Here is a 27,085-nt window from a genome sequence, read left to right on the forward strand (position 1 = left end):
GCGCAGTATATATATCTTCTTAATAGAATTATTAACTACTTCTTCCTTTCCTACTTATTGATAACTGCGTCATACGATACTATCGATTTATACAAGCCGTCAAAGTTCGAAGTAAATTTGGTTCTTCGGAATAGAGAAGTTTGCAAATGTAAATTTAAGAATAACGAAATCGGCTACTTGGTCGATTTTTTAATTCAGTATCCAATTTGATATGATAAAGTTCTAGGCGAACACCCAATAAATTAGAACGATTATGTACGAGTGTCATATCGATGTTGCAATTTTGCACTGTACATAACAGCTAACGTGATTTTACGCATATGTGGCTTCACCCGCTTCTAGATCTGAAGAGTTTTACTTTTATCACGTCTATTATAGAATTGATGGATTCAAAATAACATATTCCAGATTCAGTGACCTCGGCGTAAAACTACTTACTGACAGCTGGCGTCAAGCGTTCGATTAAGAAAATGAAAGTTTCCCATAAGATTGTCTTAAAGGAACACTCCAGCAATCACAACAAAAAAACAATAATTATTATTTGATTTGTTTTGTTTTGTTTTGTTTTGGGTTTTGTGTATTTTTTTTGGGGGGGGGGTTGTGTTTTTGTTTGTTGTTGTTTTTGTTGTTGTTGTTGTTGTTGTTGTTGTTTTTGTTGTTGTTGTTGTTGTTGTTGTTGTTGTTTTTGCTTTGTGTATGTGTGGAGTGTGTGTTTTGTCTTCTCGTCAATACCACATTTTTATTATTTTGTTTTTATTTGCTTTTACTGCAGCTTCCTCCTCAACGCAGCTTCCTCTCGAATATGACCAAGTGCAACTTCAAAATACATGTACACAATATCATAAGTGATCACAATGCAACATACCCAGATCACGTACCCATTGTGACTATAAAAAACACATTACATATACCTGGGGAAATACTCACTGAAGATAAATGATACAGTCAGGCTCTTGGTAATTAGTATTTATCTTAGGCAAGATCACTTGGGCATATGTGACCGTCCACGGCGAATGAGCCGTAAATTCCTCCCCCGGTCAATTTTGTTTTATTTCGCGTTTAAAAATAAACATCATAAACTTAAAAATGGTATATCATTTGACTTCAAACGATATCCAGAAGCGGGGTTATGGTTTGTTAAACTTTGCTCCTTCAACAAAATTATAACTTTTACGTTTTTACATGTGTCTCTTTTTCCACATTGTTGGCAATAAATATCAAACAGTCATAATTGGCGGTCATTTCAAATCATCCCCAAGTCAACGAGGTTTAAGAAAGTTCTCTCATTGTTAATTGTTGGTTATGCATACCTGTACAAAATACCATGCCTGGTCACCCACCACTTGAACAGGATTTAGCAATATAAGCAAACAAAGACCGGAGCTATTAAAAGTTCTATAGCCATCTAAGGTAGAAGCTTATTATCCACTTCAACAATAGGATTATTGATTAGTTTTGACTATCGAAATGAGACGGATGTCGGGCCAGCTTAAGTTACCGATGAATATGACCTTCGTACACATTTTACACCATAACTCAGAATGCAATTTAGGGAATTTACGGCTCATTTGTGCTGCCGGGTCACATATATTACACAGTGTCGACACCCAGTATTATAAATTGGTGAGCGACGGGCGATTGGTATTTCACAGAACACAAGAAAAGGGGGCCTATCTGATTGGCTAGAAATCGATCGCTAGATCGCTCAGTGGTGGAGTACAAACTGAAAATGGAGACATGTATTAAATTCGATTGAAATCAATATTCTATTATTGACGCAGATAAAGAAAGTGGTATAGTGTGTCAATAATGTACATTGTATTATAGATACAGCACCTGGATCTTACACGGATTCCTTTATATAATTCATTTCTCAAACAGAGTAATGCAGTTAAATATATCCACAGCAAACAGCAAGGCCCCGCTAATTAGTGTATTGCATTTCGAGTTAGTGTATTGGAAACAAAACCTGCGTTTTCCCTGACAACAAATCGAATTTTCTATAGTGGCAACACCATATGTGTTACTGATCATGCGCAAATCGTAGAATAGAAATTCTGCGGCAGGCTCTGTGGTATCTCATATCGTGTAAATGGTATGCTTAGCCTGAGTCGCTCGGCCTATCTCGAACAAAATCGCCATGCGTAGCTTTTGAAAAACGAGACGATTCGCCTTACTATCACGGCGATTTTTGACAAGAATATATAGGGATGATGACGCTGTGTATCAGTAACTTCTTTTAGCAAAATCTAGGTTAATAATTACGGTTTAAAATGAACTAGGTCCCATTGTATTGCAAACAAATTGTTATCTGCTATCATGTTATCACTTTTTTATATATAAAATGCTAGGAGTGACACAGGTCAAGAACCTAGGCACTATAAAAGACAACCACATGGGCCAATCAGTGGTTCACAGCAGCTTAGGAACAACAAGAGTGGAGGGGTACAGTAAAGCATCAGACACCTAAAATATGACCACGAAGAGTGACACAAGTCAAGAACTTATACATCATGCAGTTATTGTTAACTACATGTATGCACAGCTATGTAGCTATAGGGGATGAACTAGTTAGCATCATATATCAAAAAGTATAAAAGCTATGATTTTAGTACTTGCTCTATGTTTCAATTACTTATTCTTTTCCAAATATCTGAATCTTCAATCCGGTACAAGCTTTAATAACGGGGGAACATACATTTTTATTAAAAAGAAATCCTACCATCTATCCAAACTCGCCGTGTTATTCCAATGCACATTTTGCTTCACCGGGCAGCTTTTTTTTTGGGTCGTATTTTGAAGATTGGTGTCATAAAACCGTCATAGGTACAAATTTAGTACTTTTTGTCAATCAAGTATGGCTTATTCTCTACATGCCAATCTTTAAATAATTGATATAGTCCTTATAATAACGGTGGTCCGCCTTGATGAGTAAATGACAGCACACAGCTGCAAACCAGTGAAAAATACCCCAAAACTCCGCTCGTACATGTCAATAGCGTCATTATTGATTGGATTAGTCGTCCGTAGCGGACAATTCGGTCGCTCATTGGATTAATGTTATCAGGTGGTAATAAATTTGCATTGGACAATAGATTACTATATAATGGTTTAGTACTGCATATATCGGTTTAATCTGCAAAAAGCGGGTTTATGGCTGGAAAGGTCACGGTGAATTTGCCGTGGACGTAACTGTACTATGAGTATGATAGGCACCTAAGCACTATAAAAGACAACCACGTGGGCCAATCAGTGGTTCACAGAAGCTTAGGTGTTCCTAAGCTTCTGTTCCTAAGCTTCTGTTCAAAAGTGAAGGGGTACAATAACTTAAGCATCAGACACATGAAATGAGATGCGTATGCACTCTGCTGTTGAAGGATGGTGCGCCGTTGTCAGAAATGTCCTCGACTACGTCATCTGGTAGGCTATTCCAAACAAAGAGCTTTTAAATAGAAATAGAGTCGCAATAGATTATATAATCTTTTGTTCGTTTGATGCCGATTAGAAGTTGCGACAGGCTATTCATAAAAGTGGTACCATTGTTTCGAATAAAGGGGTTCCGCCATTAAATTGGTCACTGATCCGACATCATATTAACGCTCTACACAACAGGCGAGTATCAATAAGTGACCACACTACAGTCATGTGTAAGGGCAGTCATGTGTAAAGTGGTACCATTGTACTCAATGTATCCCAAATGTGTGCTTGTGTGGGTCTGAAGACTATAAGGAGGCTTTAGCTGTCGATGCAATCATCTTTACCACCCATCTGACGATAGGTGTTTCATTTAAATAAATTGAATGCTCTTGGTGATCGATTACACATTAGAATGTATGAAGGCTGCCATTTCCAGTCCATATATCTATATTACACTATAATGGTAATCGCTATACGTATACATGTAAGTAATAAAGTATAGGCCTATAAAGGTTGTTTTTAAGAAATGTCCATTTAATTTTATTTTAAGAAGGAGATTGGTATAGAACTAGTGGCGTACCCAGAGAGGGGAGGGGGTTGGGGAGGGACAGCTTCACCTCTGTGAGAAGTCTTGGGAGGAAGAGGGGAGGAGGGGATATGGAGAATGAGAATGAGAGAGGGCTGGAGGAAGGGATAATAAAGACAAGTAGTTAAATAGAAATATAAGGAAAATGATGGGAATGAGAGAGGGAGGGTGAGAGGGGACAATGAGAGCGAGGGAGTGATAAAATGTAGGCCTAGGAAAGAATAAGTACAGAGAAGGGAAAAGAAAGGAATGATGAATACATTTATAATAATTATTATTAGGCCTATATAATAACTAAACACATAACAGCACTGGGCAGCCATTCGACGATGTCAATGCCTTTATTCGTTACGGTAATTAAAACGCCCAGTCAGATGTATTTCACACCTACCAAACACAACTCACCCAATTTCGCAAACTGGACGTTGAATGTACACTCTCATGAATATTGATTGGCAACATTTTCCAATATGTCAGCGCTCTAATCGGAAACAATAGAACAATAGACCCTGCAGAGCGTTGATTCCAAACGTGTACTGCAATGTGAATGAGGGTCCTGCCAGTATATATGTTTCAGAAACTGGCACTGTGAGAGCATGGCAAGGCATGTTACACGAAAAACAACCAACCACACACTTTACGCTGCAAGAACCACCTAGTTACCGTAATAAGTTAACTAAATTGAGGAAAAAATCTCCTGGGAAAAAACAACACGCTATATTTCTTAGTAACTACATGCCGGAATCCCAAAGTTGATGAAATGTGTAATATTATACAAAATATGAAATTCAACATCCTTGGCTTTAAGAGGACTTGCACTTACAAAGCAAACAGTGATCAGATATAACTAGATACCTTGTTTACTACATTGGCACCAATACATGTAACAGATTGATCTACCGAAGTCTTGAAGTACATTACCTTCTTCTTCAAATAAATAGACATGTATGAGCCAAACGTAATGTTTACTTTAGATATATTGAAGATAAGGATGCACATCAATAGGTAGATAGTATTTGTATTATTTCCACGTAGAGAATCTCAGACAGTTAATGCTGACTTGAATAGGATAAATGAACTGGCATTCAACTTTATTATATTAATGCAAATCGTGCAAGGAAAACGTATCGTTATAAAAAGCAAGATTCACACTTCTTCGTAAGGGCGTAACATAATACCGATGGGTTTAAGTTGTACGAATATAGCATATAGACACTGCAAACAAAATTACAGAAGAATCACTTGGTATTAGGAGGCTCGCCAAGTGAAGGGATTGCATGAAGAAGTCAGGGAAATGTGCCACTTAAGAAGAAAAGCCAGAGTCTTGATGTTAAACAACCCCCAGCTGAACAACGGGGTCAAATATCAAGTGTAGCAGTGGAAAAGAAAGCTTCCTGAAAAAGATGTTCAAGAAATGGAAGAAGCTCATGCAAAGAACATAAGCCACGACCTCTTCAAGACAGTTACAAATCTAACAGCTGACAAACTCAAAGTTGAATCTGTAGCCAACGGCAAAACATGGTTCACTGAAAACAGCCCCAGAGGCAGTAATGAAGTGCTGGCAGGAATATTTCTGTAAACATCTGAATACAGAATTCCCCAGAGATTAACTCCATCCTGGAGCTTATCATCACCGCTACAGCACATTTGCCATGTTTTATAGATAAAGTTGAAGAGGCCATCAAGAAGTTTAAAAACAACAAAGCTTGTGGTTGGGATAAGATCTCAGCAGAAGTGTTGAAAGCAGGAGGAACCAAGTTGAAACAAATGTTGTTAAAGATCATCAACACAGCCTGGAGTAACGGTCTAATAAGGCAATAGAAACAAATTAGTTCGATCTTTCGATCGACCATCGATGCTTGATCGATCCTTATTATTTATGAAATCAATTAATTTACTACTGTTAATTATGATTAAATAGTAATTTGTACCTGTAGTGACATTGGCTAATATAAATTTAGTGTTAATTCTGATTAATTAGTTGATAATTCATTAATAAGAAGCATCGAAGCAGCATCGACGGTCGATCCAAAGATCGAACAAATTTGTTCCTGGTGCCTAACCCCTGTGTACAAAAAGGGCGACAAACTGGACCCAGCCAACTACAGAGCTATTACCCTCCTGTCAATCACGGGAAAAGTTTTTTGTAGGGTGCTTCTTAACAGAATGCAAAAAAATAATTACTTTATTCGATACTCGCATTTTTTAGGTATAAAACAATTCATACCTGTAATTCAAATGTGTAAATCAACCGCAATATTATGCTGTGTACTTTTGAACACTCGAAACTATACAAAATATGAAATTCAACATCCTTGGCTTAAGGAGGACTTGTACTTGCATAGTAAATAACAGTGATCAGGTACTAGATTGGCACAGATTGATCTACCACAGTCCTTGAAGTGCATTATCTTCTTCTTAAAATAAATAGACATGTATGAGCCAACAGTAATGTTTATTTTAGAGAGTCTCAACAGATAGTTAATGCTGACTTGAATAGGATAAATGAACTGGCATTCAACTTTATTATCTCAATTCGTGAAAGGAAAGCGTTTCGTTATAAAAAGTAAGATTCACACTTCTTGGTAAGGGCGTAACATAATACCGGTGAGTCTAAGTTGTACGAATATAATATATAATAGACAGAAACGAAACAAAGAAGGCTTTATATTATGTATGGAGGTCTAAGTAAAATAGAAATGACATAATGACAGCACCACGCTATTGATTTTGCACATAGAGATCGCATTTCTGTTAATGTTCCTTTATTCAATATTAAAACAACTTTTTTCCATATGTAACGCGATATGCAGACTCGGCCCTGAATTGGTAAAATGATCTAACTTGAAAATCGATGTTTCGAGAAAAAAGCTTTATAGTTTGAATACTTGACTTTCTTTCTTTTTGAATCAAATGAATTATTAAACACATTTAATATTTTAGAAAATGTATAAATCTTATTATTTGCACAAAGCGGGCTAATTTGGTATTGTATTTTTGAAATAAAAATATTTTTAGGAAGTTGGATTGTTTTACTTCGAAACAAAAAATAAACATAAGAAGACTCATTAATATGGTAAAATGGCTTATCTTGAGAATGTTTTTCCGTTTTATCATTAAGGCGTTTCGCTGTCGCCATACTGAGTTGATTTGGAGACCTGAGCTGATTTGGGGAGTTCATCACATTATTGAAAGAGTACCCTTACATTATAAGGATTTATCTCAAAATACCAAATCACGGCCGTGATCCAGCTAGACCAAAGGAGGCATTCGTGTAAAAAATGAGAAACAGGCAAAAATAAAGAGAAAATATGTAAATTAATGAAATACACAAGAAAAGAGTTCACAATATAAAAGCACTTATGTTTGCAGCAATATGGATGGTAGGGATAAACTGATTTTAACAGTACACTCAAATTACTGCGCAAGTTAATGACCATAACACCGGAGTTTCATTTGCATCAGATCATTTAATAAGATGTGCATATTATTACAAAAACTATTTAAATTATTCAGGGCTTCGTCTGACTGCATAGACCAAATGAGATTTATTCTCACAAAATGAGGGTAAAGTAAAGGGAAGAAATTAAATTTAAAAAAAAAGAATCCTTCATTGAAATATTGACTTTCCAAGACCAAGTGAGTCCAAAGAATATAAAACTGGACATAAGTCAAACTAAAAATGTCCGACTTTCCTTTTATTTTGTGAGAACAGGTATCAAGACGCGAAACTAAATCCTTTAGAATGTTATTCCTAAGAAAATCCCACTTGTGTTTGCAACTACTCATTAATGTTGTCCATGCCTCATAAATACAGCTTTGAATCGTGAGACTGGAACGGAAATTGGTGATAATATGCTCATGTGTTTCTTGCTGGTGATGTTAGTAACGGTTAGTGATCTTATTTAATGTTGAGTCGTGACTTTCCATAACAGTCGTACCTGGACACGAATTGGTTTGTCAAATTACTATTGCCATATTTATAGTATTCTTCTTGTTCTTTATAAAAGAAGCGATTAAACAGCCACGTTTTAGTTGTTAATCAAAACATCGTAAATTTACTCAAAAGTCAGTTATATTCATAGTACAGACTTGACATTTATTATGGATTATTTCTTCACGAAGTGCCAGGACTAATCTGAAAGGGGTCTGCATAAACCGCACGGGTTAAATAATTATTTGAGTGTGTCGGTGTGCCATTTTAGACTAATTCACTACCATAATGTAGACTCATGGAAAGCACATTTTCTATCAAAAATTAAATGATACATCTCTCGACACACCCCAATAAATATTTAAACTGTGCGGTTTATGCAGACCCCTTTCAGATAAGCCCTGGCACTTCGTGAAGAAATAATCCATAATAAATGTCAAGTCTGTACTATGAATATAACCGACTTTTGTTTTTATAGAATATCTGCTCGAAACGTCGGATGTATAGATTTGTATGGTTTACATACTATACCAGTGTTTATCTTTCTTTCTCATTGTCTGGTTCCCCACATCAAGTTGGTAAACATGGCTCAATTCTTTATACCTTCTCAGTCTCGCTAGAAATTCATTAATAAAAGTGAATGCTTTAACCTTAAAATACTAACCTACGCAATAAGAATAGCAGCACGATTTTGTCTATATCCTCATATCGTTTAAATCGTGTATGATCTTCCATACTTAACGAAGTCCGCGTGTCTGTTATATATTCGGCTTCTTTGAATCTTTCTATACTTTAGTTATGTTACACCTTTACCAAGAAATGAAAAGCCTTACTCTCCATAAAGATACGTTGTCCGTGTACGATTTGCATAAATATATTCAACGGTGCATATTATAATCGAGTAGAACTTGCTTGGGAGTGTAAAGTTGGGTACGGCAAGGGATATACCGTAAAACCCCGTCTACAAGCATATAGTGTGCTTCTGATGAAAGCTACATTAATCCAGTCGCCATTATGGAGTTTGAGCAAATAAATTACGGATCCAAGCATATACAAACAAGTATGTTTTAAGATCGATCTATTGTATTGGTATATTAACGCTTGCTTCGAATTAATTAAGCTTTTATAAAAAAAAATAAAAAAACTATATATGCTTGTAGACGGGGTTTTACGGTATATGACTAACATGTTTTGCTGTAATATTGAAGTCTGAGGTGCATTGGATATAACGGATGCGCAGTGGGTACCCTTGAGCATTCCAAAACATTCAGGGTCGAAGTTTACACATGGGCCTAAACTGAAAATTGTTCTGATTTGACTACAAACTATTCCAAAATATTTCTCAGCTCACAAGGATTCAGAAAATATATAATTCGACCTACCTGTGACTAATCAGTCTGGAGTTATGGCCAAAAAATAAGTTTTCGACGATACAGTTCTTTCAGGGACACCCTGTATAAGGTGTACTAACATTGGATTGCTCTAATATAGTTTATTCTCTCATCAACAACAAATCCTTGCCTTATGTTTTCGGTAAATCTATGAATATTTGCCTGCTCTTTACGCTCACTCTACTGCCTATAGAAACGTTCACAAATTATTATCATGTTAAATTACACCAAATTAGTTACATTACAATTCATGACAACAATAATTGAAACATATTGAATTTCTAAATTATTGAAAAACAATTAACCTGCCAACATTTATATCCGAAAATATAATATGATGAGAACTACATGTATAACACTATTATGGTTTCTAATCTTGAATATGGAATATTCTATGAAAAGATAATTGAATTTGTTGAGCAGCTCACCAGATTGTCTTAAAGATGTTACCATCATTGTTCTTAGAGCTAGTTTGCACATTTTAATCGCATTAATCTTATACGAGTATTAGCGTAGCAAGTTATTCCCACTCTGCTGTTGATTCATATGTGCTCAGCTCCTTAAAAGGCAACAATCCTGTGTTTTGAGTGTTTTGATCAACCTCAAATATAGATTTAAGATACATCTTGGTTCTAATGTAAACCCAGATGCTTTGACTACATCAAATATTGATATCTTTCACTTGATTATAATACCCATATAATGAGCAATTCTAAGTATACTTATTCCTTCCTGATAACCTGCACTCCATACAAAACAACTCATAAACGTCAATTTCATGGGCGTTTTCCGTTCTTAAGCACTCAAAGCAAAGTATGCCCTTGTATGCTCGTTTCATTTAATATATATAACATCCGAATGCCCTAGGGATTTGAACGGTATGGTATATAAGAGTGTCGTTGTAACAAAACATTTAACCTTTTCTGTCTAGCTTATTTCAATACACTGCAGGGAGAGGATCCCTTCGTCAAATTCTATTCTATTATATGCAATTCTTTGCTCTTTGGTGCCATTGACTATCCACCTCTTTACGTATTTGCCTCTCGTCTTCTAATACATATACGTGTGCTCTCTGGTTCATATCAATACTTATTATTGCCTTTATATATGACTACATGTAGATGTCAATCCCATTTACTTTTTGAGTTGCCTCGCTCAACTTTCTGACAAACTTGGACGTTTGAAGCTTACTTTTTACTGTTTTTCTTGATTTTATGTAGTCTATGTAATGTTCAAATTACCTCACAGCTTACTGCATTAAGACTTGTGCTCATATCTGGGTTGTAGAATGCCTTTTCCTTATATAGCTTTATATCACTTGAGGTCCTCGTTGCTTCTTCTGTGATTCTTAGCTTCTTCCGCAACCTATTACGTTGTTGTCGAATGTCGACCCCAGGGGCGTAACCAGACCAGACATTCCGGGGGGGGGGGGGGGGGAAGATTGAAAAATGTCCCAATTTTTGACCAAAAGTTGTATTATTTATGTGCGCATCGCGAGCGGTTGCCGCGAAGTGATAAACGGGTGGGTTCTAGGGGCCCGCCTTAGGGCCCTGGTGGGGTCCAGGGCAAAGCCCCGTATCTGAATCAAGGGCGGAGCCCCCAAGCTCATGGTTTTTGCATATTAGAAGCTAAAATCCAGTGTTCAGAGTACAAAATTTCACAATGAAAGTAGTATAGATCTTCTTCCCTCTTTCTTTCCCTTTTCTCTTCTCCCTTCCCCTTTTCTCTTCCCTCCCTTTTTTCTTCCCTCTTTTTTCTTTTTCTTTCCCCTTTCTCTTTTTCCTTTTTCCCTTTTTTTCTCTTCTCCTTCCCCTTTTTTCTTCCCTCTTTTTCTCTCCTTCCCCCCTTTTCCCCTTCCCAATTTTTTGCTCTTCTTCCCAGTTTTTTTTGTGTCCGGGGGGCAGCTTGCCCCCCCCCACTGGTTACGCCATTGGTCGACCCCATGCAAGCACAACATGGGTAGCCTGAGCATAATTACCGGTTACTCGTTATCTTTACTTCATAGCCTCAAAAAGTTTTGGAATTATATAAACAAAATCCAGTGTTATAAGAGGGTTTTTAACATTTTCTAGCATGTCCATATTGCTTTTATAAATGTTATATGTTGATGTGATGAAATGTTTTTTCAACTTTATCCAAAGCTTCTTAATTAAGAATTATCAAACCAAACCTAGTAACTATAATGGGAACGTTAAACAAGAACAATTAACAGTTCTTCTTCTTGTTCTTCTTTTGTTTTCCATGCAGTCCATCAGAAATGGCTTTTCATAGCCTTATTAGCTGAACATTCATTTAATTGGAACGAATATCCACAAGCGTCGTTAGCTGTGCTACGTTGCTTCAAGTATGGCATGATTTACGCCTGTTTGGATTCGCTCGCATTACGGTACCTGAACATGTTCCTGCTTCTTGACGGATTGAAAATAATCGATTCCAGATGCAGTGAGCAGCAATGTCATACGATCGACTTTATGCAGAATCTTGTCAGCCTGTCCGATAAGTTCTGAATATTTCCAAGCTCAATGTCAATTTGGTACTTTTGAATTGAAAATTTGGCAAATGTAAATGTTTAAAAGAACCTTCTTCTGTACATCGTATCCTATTGCACGTACTTTCATTGTTTATCTTGCTATGCTATATCTCATATTCGTCGTGTTATATATAATTTGGAGCATCCTAATCCTGGTATACTGCCAATACTTCTTGTAACCATCACTAGAGGACACAACCTTCGATACCAACACCTACGTTTTAGGCTGGATGTCTACATACACTCCTTCTACCCGAGTGCAGTCCCTCTCTGACTGAAACAGCTTGCCAGCAGCTGTAGTTGGGGCTACCACACTGGTTTAAGTGTACTTATTCCTTCCTGATAACTTGCTCTCCATACAAAACAACTCATAAACGTCAATTTCATGGGCGTTTTCCGTTCTTAAGCACTCAAAGCAAAGTATGCCCTTGTATGCTCGTTTCCTTTAATAAATATAACATCCAAATGCCCTAGGGTATTGGACTGTATGTTATATAAGAATGTCGTGTAACAAAACATTTAACCTTTTCTGTCTACAGCTTGTTTCAATACACTGCAGAATAAGGACCTCTTCGACAAATTTCCATTTCACCCATCTGTTATATTATATGTAATTCTATGTTATTTAGTGCCATTGACTATCCACCTCTTTATTTGCCTCTCGTCTTCTAATACATATACGTGTGCTCTCTGGTTCATATCAATAATTATTATTGTCTTTATATATGGCTACATGTAGATGTCAATCCCATTTACTTTTTGAGTTGCCTCGCTCAACTTTCTAACAAAGTAATTGGACTTTTGAAGCTAATGTAATGTTCAAATTACCTCACAGCTTGCTGCATTAAGACTTGTGCTTCTACTTTCTTCTTCATATCTGGGTTCTAGAATGTCTTTTCCTTATATAGCTTTATATCACACATGAGGGCATCGTTGCATCTTCTGTGATTCTCAGCTTCTTCCGCAGCCTCTTACGTTGTTGTTGAATGTCGGTTCCATGCAAACACGTCATGGGCAGCCTGAAAATAATTACCGGTTACCCGTTATATTCGTTCCATAACCTCAATAACTTTTGAACTATATAAACAAAGTCCAGTGTTATAAGAGAGTTTGTAACATTTTCTTGCATGTCCATATTGCTTTTATGAATTTTATAATTTATGTTGATGTGCTGAAATGTTCTTTTCTATTTTATCCACAGCTTCCTAATAAAGAATAACCAAACCAAATCTAGTAACTATAATGGGAAGTTAAACAAACACAACAGTTCGTCTTCTTGTTCTTCTTTTGTTTTCCATGCAGTCCATCAGAGATGGCTTTTCATAGCCTTATTAGCTGAACATGCATTTAACTGGAACGAATATCCACAAGCGTCGTTAGCTGTGCTATGTTGCTCCAAGTATGGCATGATTTACGCTTGTTTGGTTTCGCTCGCATTACGGTACCTGAACATGTTCCTGCTTCTAGAGAATTGACGGATTGAAAATAATCGATTCCAGATGCAGTGAGCAGTAATGACATACGATCCATTTTATGCAGAATTTTGTCAGCCTTTCCGATAAATTTCCAAGCTCAATGTCAATGTGGTTCTTTTGAATTGAAAATTTGGCAAATGTAAATGTTAAAGAGAATATCCCGATTGTAGACAAGATATCATCACAGCATCACCATCTGCTGAAGACGCTAGTCGAACTAGTGAAATCGCTCCAGGTGAGCGAATAATAGTGTAGTTTTTAAGTTAAAAATTTAATTCAACAACTCCTCCTATACCTTTGTACAGGAGCCAACCGTTGTTAATCCGTGATGAATACTTACTTTTACCATTTACTATAGCGTATACGCGAACGCGAGCGAGACTACGCGTTACGCGAGAGCGCGTAAAACCTGTGTGCGTATGCAAGCTTTACAAATTAAATTCAGTATTTTTCAGCGGCTAAACATTGCAGTTTTATTCTGTAGTTTTATTCCAATTTTATTGCTGATTTTAACAGAAAAATCATCGAAGTTTGAGTGGCAATGATTAGCTGACATTCCTCGTGAAATAATCATGTGAATTATACGATCTTTAGCTTCTTTTCGTTGTTGAAAGGATTCAATCATGTTTCACCGTTGTTCATCACCGTTTAACAACTCGCGTCCGGCGCGTCTGCGTGGTTTACTTCGCTCGGCTGCCCTCGCGAAGTAAACCACGCAGACGACGCGGCCGCATCGTTGTTAAACGGTGATGAACAACGGTGAAACATGATTGAATCCCTAATTCATTTTATCTACTACTACTACTACGTATCCACTCGTATATCCCTTGAATCATGGAAGAAAGAGATAAGAAGGAACCACAACGAACGCATTCACTTTGTCCACTCCCTTTACCGACATTTAGTTGACATTGTTATTCATGAGGATTTACTTTGATCAATACCCCGCGTTAAATAGGTGATTGGTATTGTATTCCATGTATTTGCATGTGTTCTGGAGCGTGTGTGAAGGATGATTTGAACTAATGACCTTCCGTGCAAGCACCCTATAGGATTTTCTTTGGTGACGTGATCATCGGTCATTGATGGCCTACATCTTTTTCTTCCATTTTGCCAAATTTTTCCTAACTTTGATGACTTTTTTCTCAGAGTTGGCAGTCTTTGGCACTGAAACGAGTTAGCTAGTTACGATTATACACATATAAACTATTAAATTAAACAGGTTTTATGTACCGGACTCAACCGGAACATTGTGCATTATTTAAGAACATTTTACATCTATTTTTCATCGAAAAAGTCACCAAAATCTTACCTTATTTGCTAAAGATGAAACTCAGCAAAAAAACGGCCGATTTTGATTACCTTTTCGATGTTTTATAGGACATTTTCTACACAACACGATCAAGAAAACAGTTTGACTGTAGATCCCAAAACAAAGCTACTATACATGTTCAGAGCATCAGTGAAATTCCATAATCTTACTTCTGGGTAGCGTTTGTTTGTTCGTGGATGGGTTTGTTATAAATTTTTCCAGTAATGATTTTGCCAAGCATCGATCGCGGTAAATGGATCATACATGAAAGTAAGTACCATTGATAGCTTTTCTTTTCATGCGTCAATAGATAAGCGGATTAAAACTTGGCCGATCGAAGTCGTTGTGGTTCCTTCTCATCTCTTTCTTCCATGCTTGAATCCTGTTTCGAGTTTTCTTCTGAATTTTTAATCCGTGTCACAGCAAACAATAAACCTCTTACGCGTTGTTGCTTCATAAAGAAGTCCCAAATATGCTAATGAGAATTATGAACACGCTCTAACAATCATGTAACACTGGTTTTCAACAACGGAATGAATCTATATTCCTCATTAGCATATTTGGGACTTCTATATGAAGCACTTACCAACTATTCTCCGACGGAAATACAAAACTGTGTAAACACTTCATACAAACTATCAAGATGAAGTAAATATATTCCAAACAATTATACTATGCTCAGTGTAAGTGTCATTTTCAAGAAATATATACACATTAGAAGTACTTTAGCTTAAATGGATTTTATAATAACTTATAATTCAATTTTCTTCTTGAATTAAAAAAAACATAAAATGAAGAATGCAATAATAAATGTCATTTGTAAAATAATAACTTATGAATGGCGTTCAACCCCCTTTGCGTGATTGCAAAACAATCTGTTTGCAAATATGAGAGTCAAAATTATTTGGATACTTTCCGATTTTTGCAAACCCGTTTGTGATTGGTATGTCCAAATGCGCGCAATTTAGTAGTGATGCGAAGTAATTGAATTCTTATTTCTTCAGGAATATCTTTCTTGTAAGCAAGAGCCAACCTTTAACTATCACATCAAAAGATTAAGCTTTATCAAGGAAATGGTAACTACTTATTGTAATAAGTGTTGATATAATCTAAAGAAGCAAATTTCAAAGGATGGGCATCGACTAGTTTTGTGACAATTTGACGGCAAACACACTTTTTAAGCACTACACATGCGGTTATTGACCCTTCGACGCATATTCAATGTACAGACCATTGAACGCATTTTTCAAAGCTTATTGCGGTGGCATTGCACTTTTCTCATCCGCCTTATTTGCCATAGAAGTGATGATGTAACAGGATCCACTACCATAGCAATATGTGAATACAGTTGTTGACTGTATCGCACTGCACTACAAGCAGGTTGCAATCATCACTCATCAGGTTGCATTCAATCATAGATTGAATACAATACCGCTCTTTTTAAAGCTACTTATCTTACAGGTGCAAGTAATCAGCATGATATGAATATTCTATAGAATTACGAACCAGATCTTTACCCATGTTCTTTGACATCTTTGAGGGGTAGTGCGGTGCGATTATTTAAAAATTGTATTGCTCTATTGCTAAGGTAGTTATTCCTGTTATATCATCACTTCTACGGCGAATAACATTATTGCAAAGCCGGTACGATTATGTAAATGCATCGATCAGGATGATATTGACTCATTGTGCGGAAATACGTGTATTAACTTTTACTGATGTCCTAACTTAGATATGTTGATGGTCACACTAATTGTTTTTGAATATTAAGAGCAAGGGCAATAGCTTAATTACGTATGTTATCATCATCAATCATTCTCAAAAATTTCTTATCAGTCACATTAGGGTACAGGTCTGACGTCACTACTACTATAATTGAAAGGTGTTCTCTTGGAGAAATTGCCAGAATTTACCATAGAAATTTAGATGGTAACGAAGCGTTATCGTAATTATTTGCTCAAGCAATCGAACCTCTGCCTTAAATGACCATCATATTTAAAAAAAAACCACATTGTTACAAAGCGGATTAAAAATCAAATCACATTTATACAGTACAAACTGAAACTAAAGGTATATAGATGTTTACTTATCATCAAAGGTTGTAAACCGAGTAGACTTACTATGCACGTAGTGTATTGTTTCACGCGATTCTTAAGCTCCTGGATGGGTCGATCACGTGGTGTTGAATTATTACTCCCTCTATTAATTGGACACCGTCAGTCATCATTACAAAAGCCTTTGCATAAACTACGTAAACTTGCTATTCCTAGATCTTGGGGTGTTTTATTACGACGTATTATCAAATCGATTTTATTGTCAAATCCAAGTCTAACGCTAAAACATGTGTCATACGCAAAGCATATTAAGAATGAATGCTTGACAACTTCGGATGTCAACTCTATAGATTTATTGGATTTCATGCTATACAATCCATCACATCCTGTGCAATGTGGGTTGAAATTTGTAGTATATTGTTCTAAAGGCACCTTGGTCAAAGTTAGTGCATATGTTAGTATGTCCTGTCTAGTTAAAATTGTTTTAGTGCCCGTAATGTTTTGAGTGCCAGTAATGTCTTGCAAAAAGGCTTTTTAGTAAACATAAAGAATACAAAACATAGGAATTAAAATACATTTTAAATGAGACATATTCTCAAATCAGCAAAGTTTTATGATGAACAAGTATGTCCCAGTTAGTGTTCGTAAAACCATTTTCATTATGTGATTTGCTCGTCTCGACAATCGCATAAATCATCCTAAAACCGTGTATTTATGGCAAAATAAGGCATTATACATGAATTTGCAATTTATATACTGACAGTATATAAATTAGCTATATGTATATATTTGAATGGGGCTTCAACTTAGTCAATACTGGTGTTTTCTTCGTTTTATGCCAAATTTTACATTTCAAAAATACCAAATGACAATGTGAATGACTTATCCTTTACTGTTAAGCAATTTGTACCCAATTTAATTTTTTTAACTTTCACTGGGATCACTGAATGGGCCTTTAAGCGTGGCGTGCGTTAAATACGCGTATTAGAGTTAATCGGTTGCTTGGGCATCTGCAAGTCCGTAATAACATCATCAAGCTTCGCCTGTTTTGCAAAACTTAACAGCGCACGCCTACCTTGGTTGAATAACATTCGGAATCTAGGTTCATAAATCTGCGGCATGACTTGCGACAAAACATACGACTTTACCGGTACCTGGAATAACACAGGAAGGTTGTTGAACTCGAGTTTGAAATAACGTAAGCCAGAGGTTTTATGGAATTCTTAAGAAAAAGTCCTAATTTCATTTACATTCAATAGTATGTCATGTATATTTAACAACTAACATCACGTATAACTATTTTGTATAATTATGTTATAATGAAAACCTCGTCGCCCTTACGTACATACATATACGAATTTTTTATTCAATAATGAACAAATACATTTGGGCCACCAAAGCGGCATTATAAATCATTACATGAATAAATTACAAACAACATGAAATTGAACAGGAAGAATTAATTGATTTTGGTGAGCCTGTATCGCAGTCTCCAAATGATGTTGGTTCCAATCATGGAACTGACAGAAACATACATACATACATACATACATACATACATACATACATACATACATACATACATACATACATACATACATACAAATGAGATTTATAAGGCGCCTATTCAATAAGATCTACACTCTCAATTTTTTTTACAGAACTTTTGCAATTTTTTGAGCGGTAAAGTGGAAACCGTAAGAAGTTTTGTCAATTTAAACGATAAATTGTGTAAAATAAAAATAATCTTTACACTTGACACATCGGTTAAGTTAAACAAATGTGTGATGTGTAATAAAATACCACATCAATGTGTAAGCCCAGATAAGTTTACCAATGTGCGGTGTAAAAACATCATCCCCAGATAAGTTTACCAATGTGCGGTGTAAAAACATCATCCCGATGCATGCATAAAACTTCCGCCATGATGGAGGACACTCGCAAATATGATCAGGTCCGAAACTTTTTGCAAGCAAGTGGCTTATGCCACTTGTTGAAAACATTTAAAGGTATGCGCATAACAAAAAGAGCAAACCACAAACAAGCAAGATGAAACAAAAAGGATACAAATATGATTTTAACAATGTTTTGAAAGTGTTGGTGGTTGGTGCTTCCCGGATGGATATGGGCAGTGTGTTCCAGGTGCGTGGACCAGCGACATAGAAGGCCTGATCACCAATTGTTTTAGATGTCTTTGGGATGTGCAGTCGAGTTGTGTCCATTGCAGATCTTAGTATGCGAGTATTGGTAACCAGTAGACTTCGGTTATATATATAAATGCGCTTTTATAAATGCGCACGTGACCAGATGGCTAGCGCCATCTTTGCATTACATCACTGTCAATCACTGAAATGGCGACCATTGAGGGAGTGGCTACAATTGTGACCTTGTTTCGTTGCTAGCTCTGGAACATTGGCTGGAGGTTCGATGCTATAAATTTGCAAGGATAAATCATGGATATCGAAGGATCATGATTATTGCACAGCACCCCCTCCCCCATGTTCAAAGATAACTAATTTTTATTTATTTTTTATTTATTTATTTATTTATTTATTTATTTATTTATTTATTTATTTATTTATTTATTTATTTATTTATTTATTTATTTATTTATTTATTTATTTATTTATTTATTTATTTATTTATTTATTTCTCAAATTGCAAACTATTTACAGATTTTGGTGATTTGTTGGGTTATTTAAAAAACCGACCGACCGACCCTACTTGAAAGGTCCGTCCGCCCGTAGAACACGGTTTCTTTTTTTTTCGCCTTACTTATAATTTTATAAATATATTTGTTCCCCCTTTTGGCTAGACAAAACCCCACCCTCCCCCCTTTTACACTCATAAATTAGTTGTTTTTTGCTAAGTTTCCCCTTCCGTGTAAAGTAAAACTTTATAAGCCGTTTGAACCAAACTGAACAAAATTGACGTATACATTTACAATATACCATGTATACCATGATAATAATGTGTATGACGATCTAACTCACCATACGATACTAGCCCAATAAACCATGATTTACATACGTCATTGTACGTCAAATTGTCATATAGCGTATGAGTGTGATGTACAGTATACGAGTCTTCATCAACATCTTCCAGCCGGGATGATTAGATCATGTACAGTCATCTACGTGTTTATACTCTACACGTCAGAGGGTGTACAGATTACCGATTTAGCATGGGGGACACAAAAAGGTGCTTAAAAACACATTTTGAATTTGTTTTTTGTCCATTTTGATACTTATTGTGAGCGAGCGAATGAGTAAGTTAGGGTTGAGGAGGTCAGGCAGGAACAATCTATTAGTTCGAGAGGATCATTATTCCGAAAAGGGCTAAAGTTACAGTTTCGGCAATTTACGTTAAAATTAGGGTCAGGGGTATGTCCAGTGGTGGCACTACGGGGGGGGGTACTTATCTTGACTCCCAAATAAATAAATCCATGACCCATTCCTTCCGAAGAAAATGACAGCCCCCTAAGTTTCCTATCATCACGCGCAAAACTTATCAAATAACATCATCGCAGCTACTCAGTTCTGACCTTAATGCCAGTAAGAGTCACATTTCGTCATCAATATGGCCAATTGCCACGCCCATTTAGCACGGAAATAATGAAATATAAGTTTTAAATCAGCTATATCTAGCTTTTCCGTCATTAATTTTTTTTTTTTCCGTGATGGAAAATCCAAATAAAGAGTTTATGTTTCGGGTCAAATTATTTTGCACTTTGCAATCAATGCCACTATTTTGCAAAAACAGTTTTCCTTGTAACCTGTCATTTTCGCCTATACTTTAGCGTGTGGAATTTGTGTACATCCGGGTACCTTACATCGTTGAACACGGTATGGCGACTTGTAGATGTCACGTGCGCATTTATAAATGCGCATTTATATATATACCCGAAGTCCACTGGTAACAGTGGACGAGTGGAGACATATATCATTGTACAAATGAACAGGAGCCTCATGATGGATACTTTGGTAAATGAGAACCAAAAGTTTGAAATTGATCCTCTGTCTGGCCGGAAGCCAATGCAAAGTGTGGAGGTAGGGTGTTATGTGTTCACGACGTCTTAGTCCATAAATTATACAAGCGGCTTTATTCTGAATGCGTTGGAGTTTGTGCAGATGAGTTTCTTTGATACCAGTTAACAATGAGTTACCGTTGTCCATGCGAGATGTGACAAGTGATCTAATAATATGGTGGCAGGTTTCAGAGTCCAGGTATCTACGGATGCGAGCAATATTGTGAATCTGATAATTGAGTCTGCGACAGAGTTCAGCAACTTGTTTGTCCATAGACATAGTCTGATCAAAATATATCCCAAGATTGCGAACATTAGAAACTGGTTCAACTGTTGTGGTGTCGACCTGCAGCTGGAGAGGAGGCAGATTTTTGAGATGATGTGATGAGCCAATTATCAAAAATTCTGTCTGTTTTGTCCATATTAAGCTTGAGTTTATTGACCGTCATCCATGAGTTGATGTCCTTAATACAGTCTTGCAGCAGCTTGAGTGCGCGTTCATGTCTAGTATGATGATATTGAAGGACGGGATTCAAAATAATTTAAAATGCAGACAACAAAATGGATTTGATATTTTGAAGCAATTCGTTTCGTTTTCACGTGAACGCGATGCATAAACAAAAAAGGTTCCAGTAAATCCAAAGAAACTTTGGGTAAAATGATGTTAGACATACCGTTTCGAAACATGGACTGAACACACTAAATCTAGATGATATATCACTTCCTGCCGCATATTTATGACCAGCTGCTGATGCCTAAAACTGCCTAGTATTACGAATCGTAATACGGTACTTTCTTAAATTGAATGACCAGTTATTATCCCCCTCATTGGTAGCTATTGGAACTTGATGCTGGTGGTGCAGTTTTAGGCATTGTGATACGAAATATATGAGGCAAAAGTTCCTTTAAGGTCTCTATAAATTAGACAGAGTAACCTAAACATTTTGCCTTTAAATTACTATGCTGAAAATGCCATATTGCACTGTTTTGGGTGAGGGTTCTTTTTGGCGAATCCAAACGTCACTTTGACATCGTAAATGAAAAACAACATTCACCAATATAGGAAAACTATCTGAAGAAAGATCATTCCTTTAATATCTTGTGCTCTAGTTAACTCGATATCAAACTACTGTCAAGTGTCAGGGACAAAGTAATTGTTAAAACAACAACGATTTTGTGCCTAACATTTCCCAATGTGTCTCAAGTAGAACATTCTCCGACAACATGGTACAAAAATAGCAATAACAAGGCATAACATGATCAACTGTGTAAATACTGAAATACAAAATCGTACAATGAACGCGCCAATGTTTTTCCTGCTCAAGTAGTTATCGGCATTATATATGGGTTTATGTAGTATCATTGACTTTATTTTTATTTGATTGTATTTATTTTGCTACATATTTCTAACGATAACATTAATGTACCTCCCGGTTCATCGCCCTCGTTGTCTCGCTAGTGGTTTATAAAACTGAGTATACTTCACATAACGACTGCATAGTACCAGAAGTGGGTAAGTGCAATAGCTGCCGTGTGTAGCTGCCATGTGTAGATGAGTACAATATAATGGCAAATGTTCACAGGGCAGCTATTGCACTTACCCATTTCTGGCACTGATCAGTCGATAACTGACTAGTTTGTATTAACTTGAAACGCTACATTTTAGCATTATGTTCTCAACATGTGACTCCACGTTACGTGTTAGTATTTCAGAATTGTTACTTGAGTAGACGACACCATAATCAGAATAGCAAGAAATTCTATACAAAAGCTTGAATCAGGCTGTATCCCTATTTGGAATCACTATCTCTTGTTTTGCTACATGAAACGCGTTATTGTCTACTTGTTGGGTAAATTTTACATCAATTATTGATGCGAAACACTTTTGCTTTAGTTTTCTCTTATTATTATTATTATTCTGCATTTGAAGACCTGAGTGCAAGAAGACCGTAAGTCCTCTTGGCCCCTCAACATGTTTGCACTAAAGTTGCGTATAGTTTCGTATAGTTTGGTAATGTTTTATACATGTTCAGGGGCCAAAACAAATCTTTCACAACCTTTCATGATGTTTTCAGACAGGAACATGTATTAAACATTATAAAACTCTAAGAAACTATACGTAAATTTAGTGTATACATGTTGAGGGGCCAAGTGGACTTACGGTTTTCTTGCGCTCAGGTCTTTTGTTAACTCTCTTTGATGCATGTGATGAAGTTCTATGAAATATTATTTCCTGTTCTACATATCTCATATTGCATCTTCCTCTTTAAAGAAAAAGTAACAGCTCAGAGACACTTCAGCTGTGAAATAGGAAAACTTTATAGGAAATTTGTCAAATTTGAAACTACTATTTTCCGCTCATACAGTTTGAGAATATTTGTTCTTGTATTTCAAGTCAAATCAAAAGTCAATTTTTCTCAAATCGTACCGTATAATAAAATTGATAGATTTTGAATATATATGTTATTGCTTGATATTTTGTGCACTTCCGCCAATTTCTGCTCGTAAGTTGGGTATGTTACTACAACAAATATTTCACATCATTTCACCCTGTAACTAGGCTAATCTTAACTGTTTCATGTAAATAACTTGTTTTTCACAATTGGTGTAACATTACTTTATAACAAAATTACTTTGAGATCAATGAAACAAATTCTGTTTTAATGGTTTAAATACCTTTGATTTGTTGACTTCTATTTCTTCTTCTGCTTGTTCTCCCCAACGCCTCAATTGGAACTAACCGAGGTTGAACGAAGATTCCCGAATATCATCGATTGTGCTATGTCGTTTGTTATACAAAGGCTAACGCAATCTAGGCATATTTGAGTTCACCGGCAATACCTATATGGCATTTTAAAGCTGTGCCGTACAGAGAAATAATTAAGCTTTAATATGAAGTTTATTTCACTCCAATCTTAAAACAAATATAATCAGACTCGTTGTTGGCAATGAACCCAAGACAAGATCACTTTGACATTTGTCTTGGCAGCGTGTAATTACATCAGCGAAGAAATGGGTTTAAAAATGACAGTTAAAAATAACTAGGCCCCACTTTATTGCACAATAGCGCATTGTCAAATGTATATGCATTGTTAATGCATTGATGAAGACGAGAGCCTTCGGCCACGTACTTCACTTTCTACGAACCGCCTAAGATTATCGTAATAAGTATCTATTGGTTGACCAAACTTTTGTCATAGGAATAATTGAATTTTGCCTCAAGTATAGTAACAAAGGTTTGTAACTGTCTAGTCTATATATTTTCATTGTTAATTATGTCATGGCGGGACATCTTTGATGAAACGGTAAATATAATAGACTACATGATAAATAATGTCTCAATGTCATGTAAACGAAACCCTCGACGATTTCAAGTTCAATATCCAGACAGCTCTATAATTGGTATAATGCATATCACGTTTCGTGATTTCATCTTTCTTTATAACCCAATTCTTTTGTACACGCTTTTTAGCTTGATGACTTTAAGTCTAAACGTCTACATCAATGAATGTCCTGTAGTTTTACATTTATAAGAGAGAGGCTCATTGTGTTGGAAGACTTAGAAATGGATCAACAGAATTGTGTAGAAGAAAAACATGGACCAGCAGTGTAGAAACCAAATTGAGTTCCTCCTCACAAAACCAAATGACCTAAACACATTTGACAACTGCAAGTCATATTGCTTCTAATCTATTCGTCGTATAAATCTGGAGCATCCCAATTCTGGTACTACTAATACTCAGATATTATGACACATAATTCATAATAGCGTGAATTCAAAGTAATGTAACATTTCTAGAAGAATAAGCTTTGTTGAGAAATATGACACTAATGTGCCCTGGTACACGATTGTTTGATGAAATGTAAACCGGAGTTATTTTTAATAAAAGTTGAACAATGATGGCGGTATTTATCTTAAATTTTGTTTGCTTCTTTACAAGGGGTAGACACTTGTATAATGATATTAGAACATCAGCAAAAAAACTAACAAATGACAAGGTAATTTTCAATTTAAAAAATTATCATGAAATGTAAGGTATAACTCATACTATTTGGCTAATTCAAAATAAAAATATATGTAAATAGCGCCCTCAATTTGCACAGTTAATAGAATGAAAATTACCACAAAAAAGCAGAAAACGATGAATAAGTTGAGATAGACAAATCTATGTTAAAAATTGTTACGAAATATAATGTGTATATACAGTTTATTAGTGTTATAGCTGTTGGTATTATTCAGGTCTAGAATTGAACATTATATAATGTTTTGTTAGAAAACTTAATAAATAATCACTTCAAACAACCGTGGCTAATGCACATTGTCCTCTAAAGGGCATCCCATATTATTGAAAGTATTGTCGTCTGCTAGATTGAGGAGAATCCCTACTTGGAATGCATGCATTACTTCAGGAATTCAGTCCACATGAATATATGGAAGTATATAGTAGCATTGCACACTTTCCTCTCAGGAGTCCTGAGTTATATAAATCGTACACTTTTATTATTAAATAATGTCCTCCCATGAGCCAATAGGAACTGCATTTGAACAAAAAGTAGTAGTGGTAGTACAGAATGTAGAGTAAAGTACAATACTATTTTATAACTTGGTAAGCGAAAACTAAATTGCTATTACCAAATTTCCTGTTATGATAAATCAGTAACTAAATATAACAAGTGGTATGAGCTAGAACCTGGTACTAGAGCTTGATGAATCGCATCTTTCTCAGTAGCGTAGCTAGCGGGGGAGGGGGCAGGGGGCTGAGTGCCCCCTGACAAAAATATGAAAGAAAAACGTGCCCCTCTGACCAAAAATGAAAGAGAACATCGGGTGGGGAAAGAAAAAAGAAAAGGTGTAAGGAGCCTCTTTTCTACCAAAATTCAGCCCGATCTTGAGCCAGAATAGTGTACAATACAAAAATACGCAAATTTATTGTACAAATAAAGTCCTTTCCATCCTGATAATGGGCAAAAATACTGTAAAATAACAAATTTTTGCGCGCTACGCGTGCACATCATCCAAATAAAGCCTATTTTTGGAAATGTTAACTTGAAACAAATTCATCAGGTTTGGTAATACACGAAGTAAGAGAGTTTTTCTTTTGTCAAAACCAATTTGAAGAATTGTTAACTACTTACTGCAATTAGTGTTGATATAATCTACCGAAACAGATTTCAAAGAATGTGTATCGACAAGTTTTGTGACAATTTGACGGCAAACACACTTTTTAAGCACTACATGATGTTATTGACCCTTCGACGCATATTCAATGTACAGACCATTGAGCGCATTTTTCAAAGCTTATTGCGGTGGCATATCCGCCTTATTCGCAGTAGAAGTGATGATGTAACAGGATTCACTACCATAGCAATAGGTGAATACAGTTGTTGACTATATCGCCTTGCACTACAAGCAGGTTGCATTCATCACCGGTGTGTGTCTGCAATCATAGATTGAATACAACACCGCTCTTTTCAAAGCTACTAATCTAACAGGTGCAAGTAGTCAGCATGATATGAATATTCTATAGAATTACGAACCAGGTCTTTACCCATCTTATTTGACATCTTTGAGAGGTACCGCGTGAACGTACTAGTGCAGTGCGATATATAACATTGTATTCATCTATTGCTAAGGTAGTTAATCCTGTTACATCATCACTTCTACGGCGAATAACATTATTGCAAAGCCGGTACCATATAAAGTTTATTGTAAATGCATCGAACAGAATGATATTGACTCATTGTTCGGAAATACATGAAGTAACTTTTACTGATGTCCTTACTTAGATATGTTGATGGTCACACTAGTTGTCTTTGAATATCAAGAGCAAGGACAATGGTTTTATTACTTATGTTTTCATCATCAATCGTTTTCAAAAATCTCTTATCACTCAGATATGGTACAGGTCTGACGTCACTACTACTGTAACAATAATTGAAAGGTGTTCTCTTTATAGTATAAATATAAGGAGAAATTGCCAAATTTTACCATAGAAATTTAAATGGTAACGAAGCGTTATCGTAATTATTTTGCTCACGCAGTTGAACCTCTGCCTTAAATTACCATCATATACTGCGCCAATAAAGTATCCTTACACTTGGAAAAATAATCACAATTTCCGAACCGAGCAATATTGAGGTAAATTTGTTTTTTTAATAGATGCACGATCTAATCCTGCACATTTTGACACCACATTGAATCCAATGTGACTTCAAGAAGCAAAGTTACAAGCATTTGATTAGGCGAAGGTCCCGTTTTAAAAGTGACAAACTGGCCTATTCAAAACTCCACAGACTAGACATCTGGTTTGAGAGTGCTGAATGGCTAATTTATGCGTTTGGCTTTAATTTAAAACAAA

This window comes from Amphiura filiformis, chromosome 15 (genome assembly GCF_039555335.1).
Source record: "Amphiura filiformis chromosome 15, Afil_fr2py, whole genome shotgun sequence".
Lineage (NCBI taxonomy): Eukaryota > Metazoa > Echinodermata > Ophiuroidea > Amphilepidida > Amphiuridae > Amphiura > Amphiura filiformis.